Below are 15,195 nucleotides of genomic sequence, written 5' to 3' on the forward strand. Positions count from 1 at the left end.
TGTGTGACTGACAGGTAGTAGTGTAGTGCCTCCCCCTCCTGCTATGAGGATTGGTCACCCAGGGGATGGAGGAGGGATCCGGGTTTATGCGTAGGCTGTCACTCACTGACCAACTCACTCACTGCTTCCGGAGGGACAGAGTAGGGGGGAGGAGGGGGGAGGGGAGAGAGAGGTTGCGCGGTTGGGTTTCCTCACTACGCAGTAATAGACTGCTGCTCCTCCATCTCCTGCTTCAGGCTCTGACCATTACCTACCTAACCTGCTGCTGTGTGCTGCACACTGCTGCCTCAGCCTGGTGCATCTATTTTGTTGGTGAGTTAGTATCCTAGTAGTATGCTGCAGAGAACAGAGAAGTTATTTCAGTGATGTGGGGCCTGGGAGCAGCAGTATGTATAATGTAGTATCCTGGTTTAAAATGGGTCATTTGTCCAATTATCTTTGTCATATGTTTATTAATGCTGGTTGGGTGTGGGATTACATAGATGGGGAGGAGGGGGGGGCGGGGTAGCCCAAGTTGGTTACTGACTGTAGGTCGCTCAGGGGGAGGGCTGAGGAGTGGGTCATGCTGTGTCTCACGGGTGGGGGGGGGGGAGTAGATATGATCACTGGGGTAGAAGGGATAGCCCTTTCTACCCCCCATGATCATATGTACAACCCCCCCCCCTCCCCCAGTGACATACAGAACCCACCCTGCTACCCCACCCCAGTGACATGCACTACCTCAGGCATGTCCAAACTATGGCCCTTAAGCTGTTGTGAAACTACACATCCCAGCATGCCTTGCAATAGTTTTAGCATTCCCTATTAGCAAACTGTGGCAAGCCATGATGGGAATTGTAGTTTCACAACAGCAAGGGGTTAGTGTATTTCGCTGTGGAGGGGTTAGGGCTGGTGCGGTATGTTGCTTGGGGGGAAGGAGCTACTGTAGTGGTTCCCAAACTTTTTTGAATCACGGCACCCTAGAGCATCAAAATATTTTCAAGGCACCCCTAGGCCAAATGCTTCTTATCGAGAAATTCAGAAAAAAAATGGAATGAAGTGCATTGTGTTTATACAGATGTAGCCATCCTCATCTAGCCCTTTAATAGGATTAAGTAAGTAATGGGATTACTCTGCTTATCCCGCACTGTATTGTTCTATGTATTGTGTTGCAGCTGAGAACAAATAGGCCTTGGTGAACCATGGCTATCCAGAGATGGCTAGATGAGGATGGCTCCATCTGTATGTCACAGTTATCTTGTGAGGGACAGGATTTGCTTCTATTTGTCCACATATATTATGATTGGCAGCCACAAGCACTGGTTTTGCCTGGTACATTGACCATAAATAAAATGAATTGATCTTGGTCCACCAACCCAAGGCACCCCAGGGTGCCTAGGCACACAGTTTGGGAACCACTGAGCTAGTGTATATGATCACTGGGTGTAGAGAGGGACAACTTGTCCTTCATTAGATCGCAGTGTTGTCTGCTCCACTCACTGTTTACAATGTCATTGTCACCAGTCACCATTTTAATGAACATTTCCATAATTGTTCTTTTCATGTGTGAAAGTATTCCTTTGGTTCTGGTTATCCCAAAAGAACAAAAATGTTGTGCTTAAATATACATGTGCTGCTTTATTCCCATGTATGCTGTGTTGCTTTAGCACACCAAAATTTAGCATGTGATTGCAGAAAGCAGTGAGAGTAAAATATTGGTGGCAGCAGATCATGCTGTTTGGTGCGGCGCTTCGTTCGCACGGGGACCTATGTTAGAGGCTGGGGGGGGGGGGGCAGCCATCTGACATCACCGGATGTCAGCTGCCCGCCCATTTCCTCCCCAGCGTGCACGCATATGTAAGGTTTCACAGAGCAACCTTACATATGCGTGCACATTCCACATCATTCGATGGTCGCCGACCATCGAATAATGTGGGTGTTCCCCCGCAGCATGCGAATGGATGTTTGTTAAGCATCTATTGGCAGCCTGTGCATGGGAACATTTGTGGTGGGAAAGGGGTAAGTTTGTCACGGTGTGGTGCACCTTAAGAGGAATTGATACGATACATAAAATATAGCTTTTATTGGAGATACATTAAAATTGCGAAATAGGACATACTACATAAAACATGTAACATAGACAAAGGTGAAGAATGTGCTTTAAAAGAAGGACACATACAGAGTCTCCCTGTGTACGTTGACTCCTAAATAATGCTGATGGTCCTTTGTTACTCACAATGTAATCACTCTATTAGTTACCAAATTGATGGCTCTGACCCAGGGCTGGGCAACCCCGGCCCTCCAGATGTTGATGAACTACACATTCCAGCATGCCTTGCATCAGTTTCAGCATGGCCACATAGCAAAACTAACTAATGCAAAGCATCCTGGGATGTGTAGTTCATTAACATCTGGAGGGCCGGTGTTGTACAGCCAATATTATAGCAGGAGGCAGAGATGTGTGAGTACCATATTCAACTTGTTTATATATAGACTTGAATTGGTGCGGGGGTCTGTGCATCTAATGCTCTCAGTCAGTTACTTTCAGTGTACTAATTCAGTCATCTGCAATTCTTGAGTCACAGTGTGATAGAGCCACAGTGTGTGCACTATCCAAGATTGGCACTACACAAAATTGGTGCAATTTAGCAATTGAAGCAGCTGTATACACACTTTGCTCCGAGTGGGGGGATCAATATCCCTTCAATATCTCTATGGATTACCACTTCGGGCTAATGGTGCTTGCACTGTTGTGTGTTGGTGCAGAACAGTATCAAATCAAATTATTGTTTAGACGCTGTGAGTGGGTTTCACATTTGAGTCCTAAACGGACTGATACCTCAGCAATATGCCGCAGTCTATATGCCGCTCACAGTGGGTGCTGGATTCTTAAGTACTGTAGCTTACTATAAAGGCATTGTTGCCAGTGATCGCGGAAAAAAAAATGTGGGTCCCTGGGACCCCTCACTTACAAAAATCGGGGGTCCTACCTGACCTTTTCTGGGTCCCAGCAGAATAAAGCCTCCTCTCTCCTCCCCCCGTTATGCCCATTATGCCACACACCATTATGCCCATTACGCATTATGCCACACACTGTTATGTCCATTACGCTACAAAGTTATGCACATTGCGCATTATGCCACACCATTATACACATTCCAAAACATGCCACACAACATAATGCCCAGTACATATTGTGCCGCACACCATAATGCCCCAGTACTCTTATACATTCTGTAATATATATTGCACCATCTCTGAAAGTGGGCACCCAGCCTTCCCCTGGGACCCTTAGTGCTGCATATACTACAGCAGACAGGTGTGCAGACTCACTTATCCAGTCTGGCCAGCCGGTTCTCCTCTGTGTCATTACTCCAGGCTCTTCTTCACTCACTTGGAGGCAGTGGTGCAAGTAGAAAAAAAGGCTCAGTGGTACTGTGCTGCGCGCCGAAGGGCGTGGTCATATGACAAGGGGGAGTGGTTACATGACAAAAACTTTATGCCACAGTGCTAGGTATGCCCCCAGTGCCAAAACATATATGCCCCACGGTGCCAGATATGCCCCCCAGTGCTAGTTATGCCCCGAGTGCTAGTTATGCCCCCAGTGACAGATATGCCCCCTCCAGTGCCAGTTATGCCCCCACAATGCCACACATATGCCCCCACAGTGCTAGTTATGCCCCCCACAGTGCTAGTTATGCCCCTAGGGCCAGATATGCCCCACAATGCCACACATATGCCCCCACAGTGCTAGTTAAGCCCCCAGTGCCAGATATGCCCCCCACAGTGCTATTTATGCCCCCAGTGCCAGATATGCCCCCCCCACAGTGCTAGTTAAGCCCCCAGTGCCAGATATACCCCCACAATGCCACACATGCCCCCACAGTGCCACACATATGCCCCCACAGTGCCAGAAGCCAGCAGCAGCAGAAGTAACTCACCCTTCTGGTGTTCCCTCTCCTCTCCTTCCCCGCCGCTGCTGCTTCTTCCGGGGACAGGGGAGCGCATCGCGCGTCTCTCCTTCCCCAGCTTCACTGTGTCCGGGCCGCCAGCCAATCATACCTCGCGGGCTGGCTCCTGATTGGCTGCCAGCCCGCAAGCTATGATTGGCTGAGAGCCCAGTGACACAGGGAGGGGAAGGAGAGATGCGCGATGCGCTCCCCTCGGCTCCAATTGCAGCAGTGGCGGGGTGGCTGAGACCCACTGCTCAGACCCTGCCTCTCACACTGCTGCTGCTGATCTCCGGCACCAGGCGGCCAATCCAGACAAAGCGCGTCCTGGGGGACCCACCCCTTTTATAAAAGTGAGTCCCTGGTCTTTGATTTAGGGTAAAATACGCGCTATAGCGCATATTTGCAAACCCTGGTTGCGTGATATCTCAAGGCGGCCAATAGCGGCATTCGGGCGGCGGAGCCGCACGATGTAAACAAACACCGTGCGGCTCCCTGCTGTCCGGCTGGATTCGGGTGTCGGTTTGTTTTTTTGCCAAGACACTTACCTGGACTACGTCGCGCTGGGACAGGTGAGTATGGTTTCCTTCCACAGCTTCCTCCATGGATTTCGTCGGACTCCGGACCGCCAACAGCGAGGACGACATGGACCAGAAGACGACACAGGAGGACCAGAAGACGACACAGGACCAGGGCTACCTACGGAAAGAAGATAGGTAAGTATTAGTATGTGTGGGCTTTGTATGTATTAAAGTTTTATTTTAAAAGTGTGTCAGTGTGTTTTGTGTACTATTTTTTTAACTGTGGAACTACAAGTGCCAGCAGGCCCTTTAATGCCCAGCAGGCTGGGACTTGTGGTTCTCCAAGTCCCAGCTTGCTGGGGAGGCTTGCTGGCACTTGTAGTGCCACAGTAAAAAACAATAGATTATTCTTTTTTTTACACCATAATCAGCCCGATGCCCACCGCCCAGGGGCATCGGGGACAGTACCAGGCTTCAGCCTGGTCAGGTAAGTCCTGGAGGGGGGGGACCCCTTCATTGGGGGGGTCCCCACTCCCCCAGGGCCCCTGGCCAGGCCGACCGGTCAGGGGGTTAATGTTTTGGCCGGGGGGACTTGTATAAAAAGTCTCCCCCCGGCTGTGACATTACCCTGCTGGCTGGTTGTGCCTGGGACTGGTTCTTGAAATACGGGGGACCCCTAGTCATTTTGTCCCCCGTATTTTGGAAACCAGCCCCGGACCTGGAGCCTGGGGCTGGTTGTTAAAAATTGGGGAACCCCTATTTGTCGGGTTCCCTGATTTTTAATTACCGGCCCCAGCTCCGTCAGCCTGGTGCTGGTTATGGCTGTGGGGGGGACCCCACGCCGTTTTTTTTTTTATTTATTTATTTTTCTATTTTTTTTTACACTCTGCAGTCTGCACGGATCTGACTGATCCGTGCAGACTGCTAGAAATAATTCGTATTAGCAGCCGTATATACGGCCGCTAATACGAATTGTTACACCATCGGAGGGTTACAAAGCAGTCGTATCTGACTGCTTTGTAATTTCCCCTCCGGAACACGACTTTGCATACGACTAAAACAGTCGTATGCAGTCGGAGGGGAAATACCAATACGAAAAACTAGGTTTTTCATATTGGTAAATTTCCCCCGAAGTTACTATTGTGTGACCACACTCCTTCCTTGTGAGACCATTATCCCTTTATTGGAGGTGGGGCAAAATTCCCTGGCACTGGTCTAGGCTCTGCCTAATGAGGAGCAGGGTTCGGTGTTATGGGAAAGGAGTTCCACCACCTCTCCAGTACCACTTTAAGCCCTGCTTACCCCACTGCTTCATTTATGGATGCTAATCCTGAAGCTGAGGTGACACAACAATTCAATACATGAGTTAGACAGACTCCCAGTAGTGCTTTGCATAGGAGGCTAAAGGCCCCCATACATTAGTCCGACTTGTCCTAGGGACAATTCGGACCTGATTTTCCCTGCAGCTCCCTGGGAGGGGGAAGCACGATTAGGCACTTGATGTGCCAAGGTTTGCATATGATAAATCTCATGGATTTATCATATGCAGTCCCCGGGGAGCTGCAGGAGGAGGGAGTCGTGCGGGGGATGGCAGCGGGATGCCGGCTAATTGAGAGCCGAGCAGGGAGAGGCTACATAGGGACCCGGGCAGGAGGAAGCTGTTGCGGTGGGGTGACAGCGGGAGGCGAGCAGGGAGAACTTGATGACATGCCGGGCAGCGCCGCAGCGGCATTAGCCGGGAGGAACAGATAACTTGGGGGAAAAAAACGCCCATAGAGATGACTAGCAAGCCATTGATTGGCTGAGACCTCTCTCAGCCAATCGCTGATTGGCTGAGAGAGGTCTCAGCCAATCAATGGCTTGCTAGTCATCTCTATGGGCGTTTTTTTTTTAAGTTATCTGTTTCTCCCGGCTCCCGCGGCTGCAGCGCTGCCCGGCAGCCAGCGTCATGTCATCAAGTTCTCCCTGCTTGTCTCTTGCTGTCATCCCACCGCAACAGCTTCCTCCAGCCCGGCGCCATATGCAGCCTCCCCCTGCTTGGCTCTCTATAGCCGGCACCCCCCGCCCGCTGCTGTCCCCCGCACGGCTCAGGGGCTGGGCTGCACATAAGATTTGGCAAATCTTATGTGCAGCCCGTCCGACTCCCCGATCCGATGCGCACGGGACCGCGGATCGGAGGGGATGTCTACAAGTGCGATTTGGGCCGATTTCACTGCCCGATTCATCCGAATCGGGTGAAATCGTTCCCATATCGCATAGTGTATGGGGGGCCTTTACTCACACACAGCCTGGAGAATGGGGGCGGGGCAAAGCCAGTAAGAGAAGAAAGGAGGAGCAGTGGGGAAAGCCAGTACTGATTGGTCAGTACTCGTGAGAGCTCTCTCCCCCTCTGCACAAGTGCTGCTGCTGGCAGACGTGCAGATGCTGTGTCTTGGAGCTCTGCCCGGGCTGGCTCTACTGGCACTGCGCGTAAGCCGGCAATCAGTGACAGGAGGAGGGTGCAGTCTGGGCCGACCAGTCTGCGGCAGTGATCACCCTATTTGCATCCCTGCCTGATTGGACGGCTGATCCGTCGCTTGGAAGCCACTGCCAGTGCAGCCACAGTCCATCACTGCTCAGCAGTTCAACGGGTGTCAGTTTGTGAGTTTGGAGTGAGCAGCCAGTTGGGCTGTACTGTGTATCATGAATTCATCATGCTGGCCCTGCCTGCCAGCGCCACTTCCCAAAGCACTATCCCGGCGTCTGTAATATGCTTGTGTCTGGCGTCGATCTCAAATAATTGGGGGATGCGGACGGGGGGCTGCAAGCTGCCCCCTGTTCTGACGCCCCTGACCCAACCCCACTCTCACACCTACACCACCGACATACAACACACCCCTATACCTACACGGCAGGACAATCACCCTGCCAGCACCCAGCCCTGACAATAAAACACAGACCTGCACAGCAGGACAGTCACCCCAGCAGTCCAGCTCCATGAGCCCTTCACCGCTCGTTGTAGCTCAGCCGCTGTCTCAGTGAGTCAGTGGGACACTCACACTGCGACCATTGCACACATCCCTCCATCCAGCATGCGCTGCGGAGGGGTGTTAGTCAATCAGGCCGGGTGGGCGGATGTTGGGGCTGCAAGGCAGCGCTAGAACATTTCCGGACATTTTATAGGTGCTTTGGGCCCCTACCATTTTGGGGCCCCTGGGCAACTGCCCTTCAAGCCCATACGTTAAGACGGCCCTGGGTTGGTTCCCTCTCTGAGGAGGACTGGGAGATGGGTTTGGGCAGCCCGCTCCTATCATCTACAACCTCTAGATTCCAGCAGATACAGTTATACCTACTACATAGAGTATACTTAACCCCTGTTAGGCTTTTTAAGATGGGAGGTAGGGTGGATTCAAATTGTCCTAAGTGCAGCGCACCGAGTGGCACCTTTTGGCACCTACTGTGGGATTGCCCTGTAATTTCGGCATTCTGGCAGGAAGCAATACACACAATGGTAGCAACGGTCATCCCAAGGGATGTGTTTACTCCAAGGCTATGTACTTTGGCAATATGGGCAGAAGACATACTAGAACAGTGGTGGCCAACCTGTGGCTCTTGAGCCTCATGCGGCTCTCCCCCTTGTAAAGTGCGGCTCCTGCTGCCCGCTGCCCACCGTCTGTCCCAGTCCCCCCTGCTGCCGGTTCCCTGAATCCCTTCTCCTTCTGAGGGGAGGAGAGTGCACATAGCGTATCTCTCCTACCCCTTACTGTGCATCCTTGTGACTGGGCCGTCCGCCAATCAGAGCTCGTGGGCCAGCGAGCTTTGATTGGTGGGCGGCCCAGTCACAGGGAAGTGAGGGGGAAGGAGACGCGCGGTGTGCTGTGCTCTCCTCCCATCAGTGACATGACAGGAGGACTGCAGGGGGACACCAGACTGTCCTCTCCCTGCCTGGCAGCAGCAACAACAATGGTGAGTGCTGCTGCTGGGAAATTTGCACTGTGGGGGCATAGCAGTTTGTGGCACTGTGGGGGCATAGCAGTTTGTGGCACTGTGGGGGCATACCAGATTTTTGGCACTGTGGGGGCATACATGGCACCGTGTGGTGCATACCTGGCACCGTGGGGGGCATATGTGTATCTGGCACTATTGCGGGCATATGTATATATGGCACTGCACTATTGGAGGCATATTTGTATCACACCCACCCAAGGGGTCAAAATAGACTACGCCCCTTTTTTTGGCGCATGCGCCTTCGGCGCACGCATGATGTCGGCTCTTTAGCTTGACTACCGATATTTTTCGGCTCTTTACCTCTGACTGGTTGGCTACCCCTGTACTAGAAGAACCCACCCAAAGTTATGTTACTCAGTTATGTACCTTGATAAAAGTTTGCATTGCCAGGTCATGGTTGGCCTCAAGCGGCCCTACATGGAGAGAATGGATATCATTGTCCAATGAGGTGGCACTAAATTAAAAAATTCTCTATCTCTCTAGAGGTTCTGAGAAAAAATATCATGCCATATGGAACAAATGACTAGACTCCCCCTTCGTGCACCAGGGTTAACTCCCCGGTGGACAACCTGGGTCTCCCCTCATTGCTATCCTGGGGCATGCATGCCCTTGCTGTGTTGGAGAGTTCTGGGTTTCCATATTAAACCTATATAAATGCATGTCTGTTGGCATGTATGCATCCCTGTTAACGTACATCCCATCAAAATTGCGGTGAGCCCCTGCCGTTTCCCCACCTCGTGCAGAGCCTACTCATTAAGCGAGAAGTGCCTTGATCGGGCTGCGAAAGAGCAACACAACAACCTTAATGCGATGTATCACAACATGTTTTTCTCTTTCCTCCAGTCTGGTGACACAGCTTACGATGGGATGTAGGAGGGTCCGCCAGGAGCCAGGCACCTATGCTTCTAATTCTTTGGGAGCAGGCTCCTCCCTACTGCATCCCATAATGCTTCAGTTAGTTTTAGGTGCCCACAGGAGTGGGTGCTATGCTTTGCAGCTGCGCTGCAGCTGTGCTGCAGCTGCGTTTTTTTCTTTGTATTTTTTTTTTTTTTCAGATTAGTTAGGCTTTTTATTATTTTATTAATGCACTAGCTAGAGCAGGTTTGCCAGTGTGTCGCTTGTCACAGAAGTGCATACACACTGAGAGCGCAGCAGAGGCTGACAGAAGTGCGTCCTGTCAGCTCTCTGTGTGCAGAGGGATACCTTTTTATTCCCTCTGCACAACGCTTAGTCTCTTTAGGATAGAGACTTTCCTGGGCCCTGGGGGTGTCCGAACCGGCTCCTTGCAGAAGGGGATCAGGGGGGACGGACCCCCCGCGATGGCGCCCGCCATCTTGAAGGGTTTAGGGACGGAAATCCCGCCAGGGAAGTGAAGTCCCTTACAGGAGTCCAGCGCTGCTGGACGACTCCATTGTGGTCCCATTGAGGGAGGTACAAGGAGGTGAGAGAGAGACAATGCGGGAGCGGCCGAGGGGGGAGAAAAGCACCAGATGGGCTGGTCTCCCTGCTGAGGCAGAGACTTGGTCTCTTCCTGCACTGTGTTTGGCGCCTTTTTCACCGTGCTGCAGAGCTAACAGGGTGATTTTACACAGACTACAGTCTCTTCTCAGAAGCGCTTCCCTTGCTGATCGCTGACAGGATTACCAGCTCAGATAAGTACTCTGATACATTGCTCTGTGTGGTGCCTGTTCATTTTGCATTGTGTTTAGATACATGGCTGAGGGTTTTACTTCTGCTGCTGTGGAGGAGGGAGCGCTGGACATGTTTATTTACTGTAAAAAGTGTGATGCTAAATTTACATGTGAACATGAGGATCAGGGGGATTTATGCCCGTCCTGTGAGGCTGTTCCCTGTGGGTCACGCGCCCCCAGACCAGAGATAGCTGAACCTGCGTGGGCTTTGGCTCTGGGCAGGTCTATGAATGCTCTTACTGAGGCTTTGAATAGGGAGAAGGATTCTTTGATAGGGTCTCCTGGCCATTTTACATCGTCTCAGGTGTCTGGGGGGTCACTTACCCCGGCTCAGGGGGACCCCATTTTGCTGCAGGCTATGCAGGATACTGCCCAGGGGGTTCATAAAATGACTGCCCTGATGGAGCAGTTTACAAAATCCTCTGATGAGAGTGTGCTTAGGCACCCTGTGTCTACACCACCAATTATGGGTGTGATGAGAACTGGAGTTGGGACATCAGTGAGGAAGCTGAGGCGTTAACTTCAGGCATTGAGGATTTGATTGTGGCTGTTAAGCAGACTTTGAATCTTACAGAGGAGGAAAAGACTCCTGTCTCTTGTGTGTTTAAAAAGAGTCGCAGGGACCCTGTATGTTTCCCCTCAAATGAGGGAATGTCATCTCTTTTAAATGAGGCAGGAAAGACTCCTGATAAGAAATTGTTGATAGCAAAAAGGTATGCTAATATGTACCCTGTGCCAGAGGAGCATACAGGTTGAGTATCCCGTATCCAAAATGCTCGGGACCAGGAGAATTTTGGATAACGGATTATTCCGTATTTCGGAATATTTTAATATTTCAATTATGTATTTTGAAGTATCTTGCATGTATGCTGTATAAACACATAAAATACACACAAATATATTTTATTACCACATAAAATACACACAAATATATTTTATTTGTTCAAAAAACAAGGTTTCAAACGTGAAACAAAATTTGTGTACTATCTCAGATATTGAATTTGAATGCCAAGCAATCATTTTCTTGCACATATATAGTGCAGGTTACATATCATGTCCCCAGTGATGCTGTTACAAATGTCCCCAGTGAGTTTTTAGCAAAAAACATATTTTTTTTTTCACTTTCTGGAATGTATGGTTTTCGGAATAATTCGGATAACGGATACTCGGATACGGGATACTCAACCTGTACCAAATTATGGGAAAAAGCCCCATTAGTGGATGCATCAGTTGCTAGGCTGTCAAAAGCCACTGCCTTGCCGGTCCAAGGGGGTGCTGCCTTTAAGGACCCAGTGGACAAAAAAGTGAAAGGCTGTTTGAAGGCTATTTTTGAAGGCGTGGGTTATACCTTGAGACCCATTATTGCATCTGCCTGGGTCACAAAAGCCATGATCAAGTGGGCGGAGGAGCTTGCTGGGCTGCTCCACCAAAACTCAGAGGCTTTTATTCTGGCAGAGAAATTGAGATCTGCCGCAGAGTATGTCTGTGAGGCTGGTGAGGAAGGAGCTAAAATGGCGTCCGGAGTGTCTGTAATCTCAGTGTCTGCTAGAAGGGCTCTTTGGCTCAAAGCTTGGGAAGCTGATAGTGAGTCTAAGAAGTCCCTGGAACGCTTTCCATTTTCTTTCAAAAGAGAGTGGTTCTGTTGCTGGAGGTACAAACCTTTTTACAGGGTGTGGCCAGGATTAAGCCTCCTTACAGGCAGCCAGTTGCACCATGGGACTTATCTCTTGTTTTGTCCATGCTGCAGAAACCTCCTTTTGAGCCACTGAGATTGGCTGATCTCAAGTACCCTACCTGGAAGCTTACTTTTTTATTGGCCATTGCCTCGGCTAGGCGTGTGTCAGAATTGGGTGCCTTGTCTTGCAAGTCACCATTTTTGATTTTTCATGATGACAGGGCTGTACTTAGGAAAGTACCAAAATTCTTACCTAAAGTGGTTTCCTCTTTTCATTTGAATCAGGACATTGTGCTTCCAGTTTTTTCCCCGCCTGAGGGAACGAGGAATAGGGACCGTTTGAAAAAGTTGGATGTGGTTCGTGCATTGCGAATCTATATCAGTAAAGGATGTTCGCAAATCAGATTTGCTGTTGGTTTTGTACGATGTACATAAGCTTGGGTGGCCTGCTTCAAAGCAGACTATAGCCCGCTGGTTGAGATCAACTATTGCATTTGCCTACTGTAAGGCAGGTAGACCTGTGCCATCTCGTATAAATGCCCATACTACAAGGTCAGTGGCTTCTTCGTGGGCGGTGAGGCATGGGGCCACAGCGGAGCAGCTGTGCAGGGCAGCCACCTGGTCCTTTGTTCACACCATTACAAAATTCTACAGGTTTCATGAGTTTGCGTCGGTGGACGCTTCATATGGACGGGCAGTGATGAGAACTGGCAGTCTGAGCATACCCTCCCAAAGGACTGGCTCGTGAACACCCCATCGTAAGCTTTGTCACCGGACTGGACGAAAGAGAAAAGGGGATTTTTGTAAGAACTTACCATTCGAACCCCTTTCTCTGAGTCCAGTCTGGTGACACAGCGATACCTCCCTAACGCTCAGTAAGTTGTACCTTTCATGGTTGCCATGTTATGTGTTATAAGTTGCATATATGATGTTCAGGCATTGTACTGAGTTATGTATCCTAGTGTGCTGTTGAAGTTTAACTGAAGCATTATGGGATGCAGTAGGGAGGAGCCTGCTCCCAAAGAATTAGAAGCATAGGTGCCTGGCTCCTCGCGGACCCTCCATCCCAAGGTTAGCTGTGTCACCAGACTGGACTCAGAGAAAGGGGTTCGAACGGTAAGTTCTTACAAAAATCCCCTTATTTAATCCATATATGCATAAGTTTATAATCACAATGTTTTTTTACATATATACCTCTGTCTAATGGAAATGATTGTTTGAAACACAAGCAATTTGTTATATGCATTATTAGTCCTTGACTCTAATTGTTTTTTTTGTTTATGTAAGCATTACAAGCTTCAATAAGAAATATTGAATTAAATAAATAAAAAAGTGTTGTTGTGGAACTACACATCCCAGCAAGGTGTGCACATGTTAATGAAATCAGTCCCAAACAATTGTGTACCTTATGATTCACTGCTGATCAGTATGCATCCAGAACTGCAGGTCTGCTTATAATTATTACATAGTATTGTGCTGATGTATTGTTGTTCAACAATATTCTGAATCTTGTGGAGTCCACCTATTTTGGATGCATCCCTTTTTTATAAAAATAAATGCAAAAAGCATCCACCAAAAATTGATCAAACAAAATAGTAAAACAAAAAACATGAATTTTTTTTTTGTTATGCCAGTTTATTGCCACAATTAATTTACAACAAAATACAATGCAATTTTAACACTGTTTGCTAATTTATTTGCAGATCAAACTACACGATGTCATCCAGCTGGCCACAACCCCCCTCGTGGACACGTGCCACCAGAGCGAGCTAGTGAGTATATTTATAAATACACACAAACACACTATTCTAACTCATAAAAACATTTGTCTGCCAGACACAAAACCAAATCCAGCAGACCTGACGCCTATGAATAACAAACCAATGATCTAAATCTGTACACCATATAAAACACACGGTGAAGGAAAATCCCTATACATGCTGCGGGCCTGCTATTGGCCACTAATTATGTCCGTTGAAAAATGGCAGAAGTAAAAAAAAAAATTTAGGGTTAAACATGCACATTATACATGATGGGCCAGATGCATGAAACATTTTTTGGTAACATGATGAGCAATACTCATAGGAGAAACCACACACCAGAAAAACACAATAATTGTTAATCAAGTACATAGAGTACATCACTATAACTATCCATCACATACAGTATATGGACCATTTAAAAAAAAAAACCCACAAGGAGTGTTGTCAAAGAACATTGGTAAACATTGATCAACATTTCACTACACCATAAAACTCCACAGCAGTATTGCATCATTTACCAATTTGCAAATATTCACAGGAACATCTCAAGAACTGGTACATCAGGAAGAGGATACACATCCTGACCCACCAATGCTGGAGTTACGAGGCAGAGGATATCCCTACTGAGCCAGCCAGCACAGCAAGGCAAAGAAGTACCCACCATGTACACCACTCCCCACTTCCAGGCCCTTACCCTACTGCCCCTACAGGCCCTGCAACCCCTACTACAGATGAGCTGGCCAGATCCTTGCATTCCTTGCGATATCTGTACTGTGGTGTGTGGGGGGGTCTCCTCTCTGCCGCCTCCTGCTGCCTTCACGCCGGGGACAGCTAACAGGCTGTCCCCGGCGCCTCCTCCTCCCCCCAGCAGCCGGAAGGACGTCCGGCTGCGTTTCTAGGGGGAGAAAGGGCTTACCTTCCAGGGTCCAGGAGGACCTGCAAGAAGGTAAGCCCAAGGGAGGAGGAGAGGGGGGGCGGGTATCGCAATTACAGTTGATGAGTACGCTTGGCATATTTATCTATAATATTCCTTTTCACTGTAATTCTTTCTACGTATCTGACATTGGGTTTTGTGGCTAAAAAAAGAATGGCAGGCAGTATCAACACTCGCCCTGGAGACATTACTCGGGCCCTTAGGACTCAATATTACTGCATTAGTGCCCAAACTGAGACCATTTGCAGTTGGGATGTATTCAAATACATTGCCGCCTGCCCACCGCGATGTCAGCACATATGTACTAACATATATGGCTGGCATTGCGGTGCGGTAACTGAGACCCCCCACGATACCTGTACTGTGGTGTGCGGGGGGTCTCCTCTCTGCCGCCTCCTGTTGCCTTCGGCGCCTCCTCCTCCTTTTTTTTTTTTAGATTTTTATTTAATGTCACATATCAAAACACACAATAAAAAAATGTAAGCATTTGTTATGACTGTTTGGTTTGTTCTTTTTTGGGGGGGGAAAGGGTACAGAATAAAGACAGGGGGAAGGGGGGGTACGGAGACAATGCTGTAAAACAATACAAAAATACAATGCAATATAATAACCATAATCAGAGAATGAATACAATATTCATACCCTATGTTGCTGAATTCCACCCAAGATAGCCATATCTTAGATGCGGAAGGTGA

General features: G+C 49.0%; 1 long non-coding RNA gene across 1 annotated transcript; it reads left to right on the forward strand.

The window, feature by feature from the left end:
- The first annotated feature begins 174 nt into the window (after positions 1-174).
- On the forward strand, positions 175-14,989 carry LOC146056832 (uncharacterized). The gene is made up of 3 exons (XR_014469440.1): positions 175-312; positions 13,507-13,575; positions 14,105-14,989. It is a non-coding gene; the product is annotated as an uncharacterized LOC146056832 (long non-coding RNA).
- The last annotated feature ends 206 nt before the right edge of the window (positions 14,990-15,195 follow it).

The sequence above is a fragment of the Crinia signifera genome, unplaced genomic scaffold (genome assembly GCF_055691185.1).
Source record: "Crinia signifera unplaced genomic scaffold, ASM5569118v1 HAP2_SCAFFOLD_97, whole genome shotgun sequence".
NCBI classification, from domain to species: domain Eukaryota; kingdom Metazoa; phylum Chordata; class Amphibia; order Anura; family Myobatrachidae; genus Crinia; species Crinia signifera.